The sequence below is a fragment of the Zea mays genome, unplaced genomic scaffold (assembly GCF_902167145.1).
Source record: "Zea mays cultivar B73 unplaced genomic scaffold, Zm-B73-REFERENCE-NAM-5.0 scaffold_651, whole genome shotgun sequence".
NCBI classification, from domain to species: Eukaryota; Viridiplantae; Streptophyta; class Magnoliopsida; order Poales; family Poaceae; genus Zea; species Zea mays.
In genome coordinates, this window is record NW_023367313.1 from 30,314 (window position 1) to 36,525 (window position 6,212).

Genomic DNA, 6,212 nt, shown 5'->3' on the forward strand with positions numbered 1-6,212 from the left:
TAAAAACAGAACACAAATCATTATTAATAAGTTTCATCTGATACATGACTAACAAAGTATTCTACTATAACAAGCTAGAACACATGTCTCAATCCGATGTTACAGTCGCCAAATGTGCTCGTCTGTTCTCTAGAAATTTGTCGATGAAACGACTCCTTGGATTGTCAATCAACGAACGACGAATTGCTGCAATTTAGAACATGATTTGTAAGGACATGATTATTTTAAATTATTGTCATTCTAATTGTATCTATATCTATAATCTATAAATATATTATAAGAACCACTCACTCTTCAAGCGGTATTTAGTGTGATGATCCGGGTTGAAATGAATAGTGCTGTGGTCCGAGGTTTCCAAGCACCCTATTGTTATAAAATAATAGTATATAATTATTAATAAGAGTAAGAATTAAGTATATATTGAAAGATGTTAGGCACAGAAGAAATTACTGTGCTTATGGTTACAACGCAGCAAAGTTCCAATAATTATGTTCTTGTCAACTCTAGCTAACGACCATCGTAGAGCATTTCTTTGCAAGAGGTCAGTCCATACCCCCACGATGATTAGATCCCACCTATTAAAAACCTTAATCGTCTGAATAAGACCTAACAAATGCATAATGCTGTTAAAAAATAATGTATATATGAAAATTAGTGCCACCTAGAATCCATTAGTACAGCTTCTCTATACGGTCTTCCACCGATATGCTTTAATGGTTCCAAATGAAGAACTATGCCAATAACATCTGAACAATTCACATATGATTAGTTACCTTTGAATCATTTAGACTTCAGGCGTTAGTGATATATATATATATATAAACTATATGGAAAGAAGGGTTATTACCTACGAATGTCTTATGCGGTTGTTGGTAAACCTCATGAAATGGCATAAGATACTTTGGAAATGGAGGAAATTGGATTGGCTTCGTGAATGGATCCACAATAGTATGTGTTATCAATCCCAACTCTAGCCCATGACCAATATTGCGAAATTGAAGTTCCTCCCGGTTTAGACAAAATGCCACTCTATACAATGTATATGTGCATCCTTGTGTGAGTAAGGCATCGAACCGTTGGACATTATTGCCGTTAGAAATTGCTTCGATTTTGGATCCCTAGATATTTGGGAATACATGTTGTATGAGTCAAAGAATTTAATTATAATAACATGAATATATTGGCTCTATTTCAATGCTTGTTGAAGTGACTCACAGTGATGTCCTGTAGGATGTAGTGTTGACTATTACGACGCCTAGGGAACTTAACAACTACTCTCGCAAAGACACTTTTGACTTGTGGTAAGTTATTGACATCTTGAATATCGTCAAATAGCACGAAACTACATAAAACACGAACTTTAGTTTAAGTTCTTCATACAAATAGATGTAAAAAGTAAATAACCTTATATAAACTTACGGAGGAAAGGGAGACAGGCCTGCCACCGTCCTATTTTGAGTACGTCTACCTAATGCCATTGTTCTTATAGGATCTATCATGACATTATTGCAAAGATACAAAAAACATTAAAACGACTATATGACATATAATCTCTTGTCTATTAAAATGCTAAAATAATATGTACAATATATCGCTGTATTAATAGGACTGAATTTAGAGATATCAGAATTTAGCAACAAACAAAGTCACTCTGTCAATTGGGGACAGGTACAAGTGTATTGTACAAAAAGTCCTCCCATGCAACATACAACACCAGAAATTATATAATGCACCCATAATGAATTATGTCAGTTTCTGCAACACACTGCAGGCTGCAGTTTTCAATCTCTTAGTATTTCGTTTGGATTAGGTTCAGCATTTCAGTATTCATACATTCATTCATGTTTCAGTATTACAGCTTCCAGTGATTATACTGATACAGGTGCTGATCTTATTGTCTCATAATTACAGGTCAATTGTTCAAGTTGCAATTGTTCAACAATTCACAGACATTTTCATCAATATTCATCAGAACTTTACAAGGACAGGTTATTTGAATTCACATCATATTGTTTATTTGGCCTATTTTTTCTGCCTGCAAAATGCCTAGATCAAATCCTCAGCTGACTAATAAATAAACAAGCCCTCTCATACTCCAGAACTTGTTGTCAAATAGAAGATGGACAGTGACGGAACAATAAGTTGAACATCTTTGTGTTGTAATGCTCCTGTGCATCATTGTTGGGCCTATCGCCGGATACTTAATATTTAAGATGTCATGTAACACGCAATGATTTGCACATTACAATGTTTGATAGTGACGTTTTAAGAGGAAGTTGTTGATGTATCGTTCAAAAAGAAGAGGGGAGAGAAAGAATTGTGGGCGGGTGCAAGTGCAACATACAAAAAGCATGCTACCAGCTAAGCCTCCCAACTATAATGTTTTTATCTAAGAATTAGCATCAACCTCTATATACCGGAAGCATGCTATAATTGGTTTATCTAAGAATTAGCATCAACCTCTATATACCGGAAGCATGCTATAAACTTTATATAGCCCAAAGAATACCCCAAATACACACAAGTCTAGTATTTTATTTAATGACCCTAATTATCAACCATTTACTGATTAGTGATAAAAATAATGAACAACCACTAAGATTATGTCAAATCTCTACTACTTATTACAATTTAGAGGACTCAATAGTTAGCAGCTAACAAATACAAAGTGTTATATATTGCAGAATATTAGTGCTAGAACAATATATGTTGCCTAAGTGTCATAACCATAAGATGGTGAGCATTATAGTTTCAGGTAAAGAAGGTGTTGAATTTTCAGTGGTTACCTAAAAATCCAGCAATGTCCAGCAAGCACCACTCAGCAACACAAATCAAGTTCAAACTTCTGTTCAAAGTAATAGAGCAAACATTAATAGTTAGCAACCATGCAACAGGTAGCAACGATTAGAAGGTAGGAAATACAAAAATATCAGCTATGATGTACTCAAGATACTTGCTAGCAGGAAAAACATAATGGACAGGACCCTCTGGTCATACTAACTACGAAGGATAACCTTGAGATACAGAAGCACTACGATAAAAAGCATTACATAAGATAAAACAAAGGTTCTTCTTATGTGTTCTTGCACTCTTGAAAATCAAAGCAGCTTATGCTAATCCAATTGATGGGATTGATGGGAGCATACATATGTATGAGTTTGGACTGCTGAAAATCAAAGCAGCTTATGCTAATCCAACTAATGGGATTGATGGGAGCACAATGCAATAAACAGCAAGGAGAACAACAGCCTAGCTATTAGTGGGATTGATGGGAAGCAAAATTCAGCATATCGTTAGGTCAGTGCAATGAACAAAAAGCAGAACAACAAAAACTGTGTCGTCTGTCCCTTGAGCTTTTAAACAGTCTGAACTAATGCGAACAGGAACCCAAACAATATATTTTGATTGATGTGATCAGCAAGTCAAATGCTATTTGGTACTCCGAATTGGTGTCAACAGCAAGCCAAACACTATATGGTACTCTGAATTGGTGTCAACAGCAAGCCAAACTACTCATCATCTTCGAGATCGTATAGGATATGTTTAAACTGAACAACAGGACAAAGATGTTAACTATGAGTCTATGACTGTAATCCTAAATCACATGACAGAAACATATTGCTACAAAACATATTGCTGCATAACATTCGACACATAGCTATCATGGGCTCTCCGGTACTACAACGCTATCTAATTAGTTATATGTGATTTCACTAAAGAATGAAGATGGCAGCAGCTACATAAACAAATGTGGTAGCTCATGAATGTGTTAAAAAAGAACTTGAGAAGCACATTAACATACATCTGCTGACACCTGCCTCGTATCTAACACATCAGCCTTGTTCCCAGCAAGAGCCACTATTGTATTCGAGTTTCCTGCATTAAAAAGAAAAGGAAAATTAAAACAAACAATTGTAGATCAGCAGCACACTCAATGATATAATACATCCACAGATAACCCCTTCCAATGACAAAATTCACATCGTTCTCAAGTGGGTTTCCTGCTATCTAATTAGTTGTCAACATAAACATAGAACTACAAAGAGTATTACCTCTATGTGATTTCAGTCGTCCTCGTTCTCCGGCACGCGCGCAGTCTTGTTGATACCCACTTGAGAACTACAAAAAAGGAAGGGTTGCAGAACGGTGATATCAAGATTATCACTGAGAACATAGATTAAATGCAATGAAAAGGAAGAAATGGACAATGCAATTATAAACTTCAACATTTGGAACTAAGTTAATCTAACAAATGGGAAATCTTTTCTCTGGGCACACCGTTTGCCCCCTAACAGACGCTGCTTTGCCGACCAATGGTGTACTGTCATTAGCCCTCGAATATGAATTCCCTAGCTCATGTAATTCCTTGAAACAGAACCACTCTTACCCCCCCCCCCGGCCCAATGCAATGCAAGACAGTAAAAAAACATTAATTCAGTTCATGCAAAGAAAAACAAATACATTGCACCCCACTTCTGCTCAGCATATAAGCTCAGCAAATAACCTCAGCTATCTTACTGTTGGCAAAACTCATTGTGAATTGATATACCACTTCACTTGGGCCCCAAGGGGTTTTCCTCACGTATACTAAAAATAGCAGTCTCTACTCATGTCCACAATGTTGTTTAATCTTAACGCAAAAGCATACTGGCAGATTATACTTGGAATCAAGCAAATGTGGCATCAGATGGCTCATTCATTATGCTAGAACTGACAATATCTGGTCGACTGAACCAGATGCCAAAACTTTGATGGAAAGGCTTGATCACAATGTATGACCATTGCCATTGCTCAATCAACATATGTGCACTTGTTCAACGAAATGTTTTTATACAAATAAACTGCAAACCACTACAATCCTCGTAGCGATAAAACTTGCATTGCCAAAAAATACTGACCGAGAATCCATCTCTTTATTTCAATAGTGTCTTAGAGAACTAACAAGTGAGTGAGTATATAGTTATATTACACAATGCAATAAAACCAAGGCTGAGAGCTTGCCAATTATTTGGATAGGAGGATTGGGACCCAAATTTTTAGGATTTCCTATTATCCTAAAAAATCATCAACCAAGTGCCCCTTATACTACAGCTAGAACAAACTACATAGTTCAGTTAAAACAAAAAAGGTAAGTTATTCAACAGAATAAAAATCCTAATAAGCAAAGAGGGGATAACAAACACAAACTAAGATTCTGACTACAAATCAAGACATAGCGAATTGGATTGCTGAGCTGTAAGCAATGAGAATTTAGCAGTTAGGTCAGGCGGCAGTGGGGTGGACATTGGGTACCTCGTCAATGGCAGAGGAGAGCTCGGAGAGGCGGTCAAAGCAGAGCAGCTATGATTTCACTAAAGAATGAAGATGGCAGCAGCTACATAAACAAATGTGGTAGCTCATGAATGTGTTAAAAAGAACTTGAGAAGCACATTAACATACATCTGCTGACACCTGCCTCGTATCTAACACATCAGCCTTGTTCCCAGCAAGAGCCACTATTGTATTCGAGTTTCCTGCATTAAAAAGAAAAGGAAAATTAAAACAAACAATTGTAGATCAGCAGCACACTCAATGATATAATACATCCACAGATAACCCCTTCCAATGACAAAATTCACATCGTTCTCAAGTGGGTTTCCTGCTATCTAATTAGTTGTCAACATAAACATAGAACTACAAAGAGTATTACCTCTATGTGATTTCAGTCGTCCTCGTTCTCCGGCACGCGCGCAGTCTTGTTGATACCCACTTGAGAACTACAAAAAAGGAAGGGTTGCAGAACGGTGATATCAAGATTATCACTGAGAACATAGATTAAATGCAATGAAAAGGAAGAAATGGACAATGCAATTATAAACTTCAACATTTGGAACTAAGTTAATCTAACAAATGGGAAATCTTTTCTCTGGGCACACCGTTTGCCCCCTAACAGACGCTGCTTTGCCGACCAATGGTGTACTGTCATTAGCCCTCGAATATGAATTCCCTAGCTCATGTAATTCCTTGAAACAGAACCACTCTTACCCCCCCCCCCCCCCCCGGCCCAATGCAATGCAAGACAGTAAACATACATTAATTCAGTTCATGCAAAGAAAAACAAATACATTGCACCCCACTTCTGCTCAGCATATAAGCTCAGCAAATACCTCAGCTATCTTACTGTTGGCAAACTCATTGTGAATTGATATACCACTTCACTTGGGCCCCAAGGG

The 6,212-nt window shown here is 37.0% G+C and overlaps 1 long non-coding RNA gene across 1 annotated transcript; it reads right to left on the minus strand.

The window, feature by feature from the left end:
• Positions 1-5,348, minus strand: LOC118475785 (uncharacterized). The gene is made up of 10 exons (XR_004855105.1): positions 5,293-5,348; positions 4,053-4,119; positions 3,803-3,876; positions 2,787-2,845; positions 1,420-1,492; positions 1,216-1,342; positions 848-1,118; positions 662-746; positions 292-575; positions 1-186 (listed from the first exon to the last, which is right to left on the minus strand). It is a non-coding gene; the product is annotated as an uncharacterized lncRNA (long non-coding RNA).
• Positions 5,349-6,212: the final 864 nt, after the last annotated feature.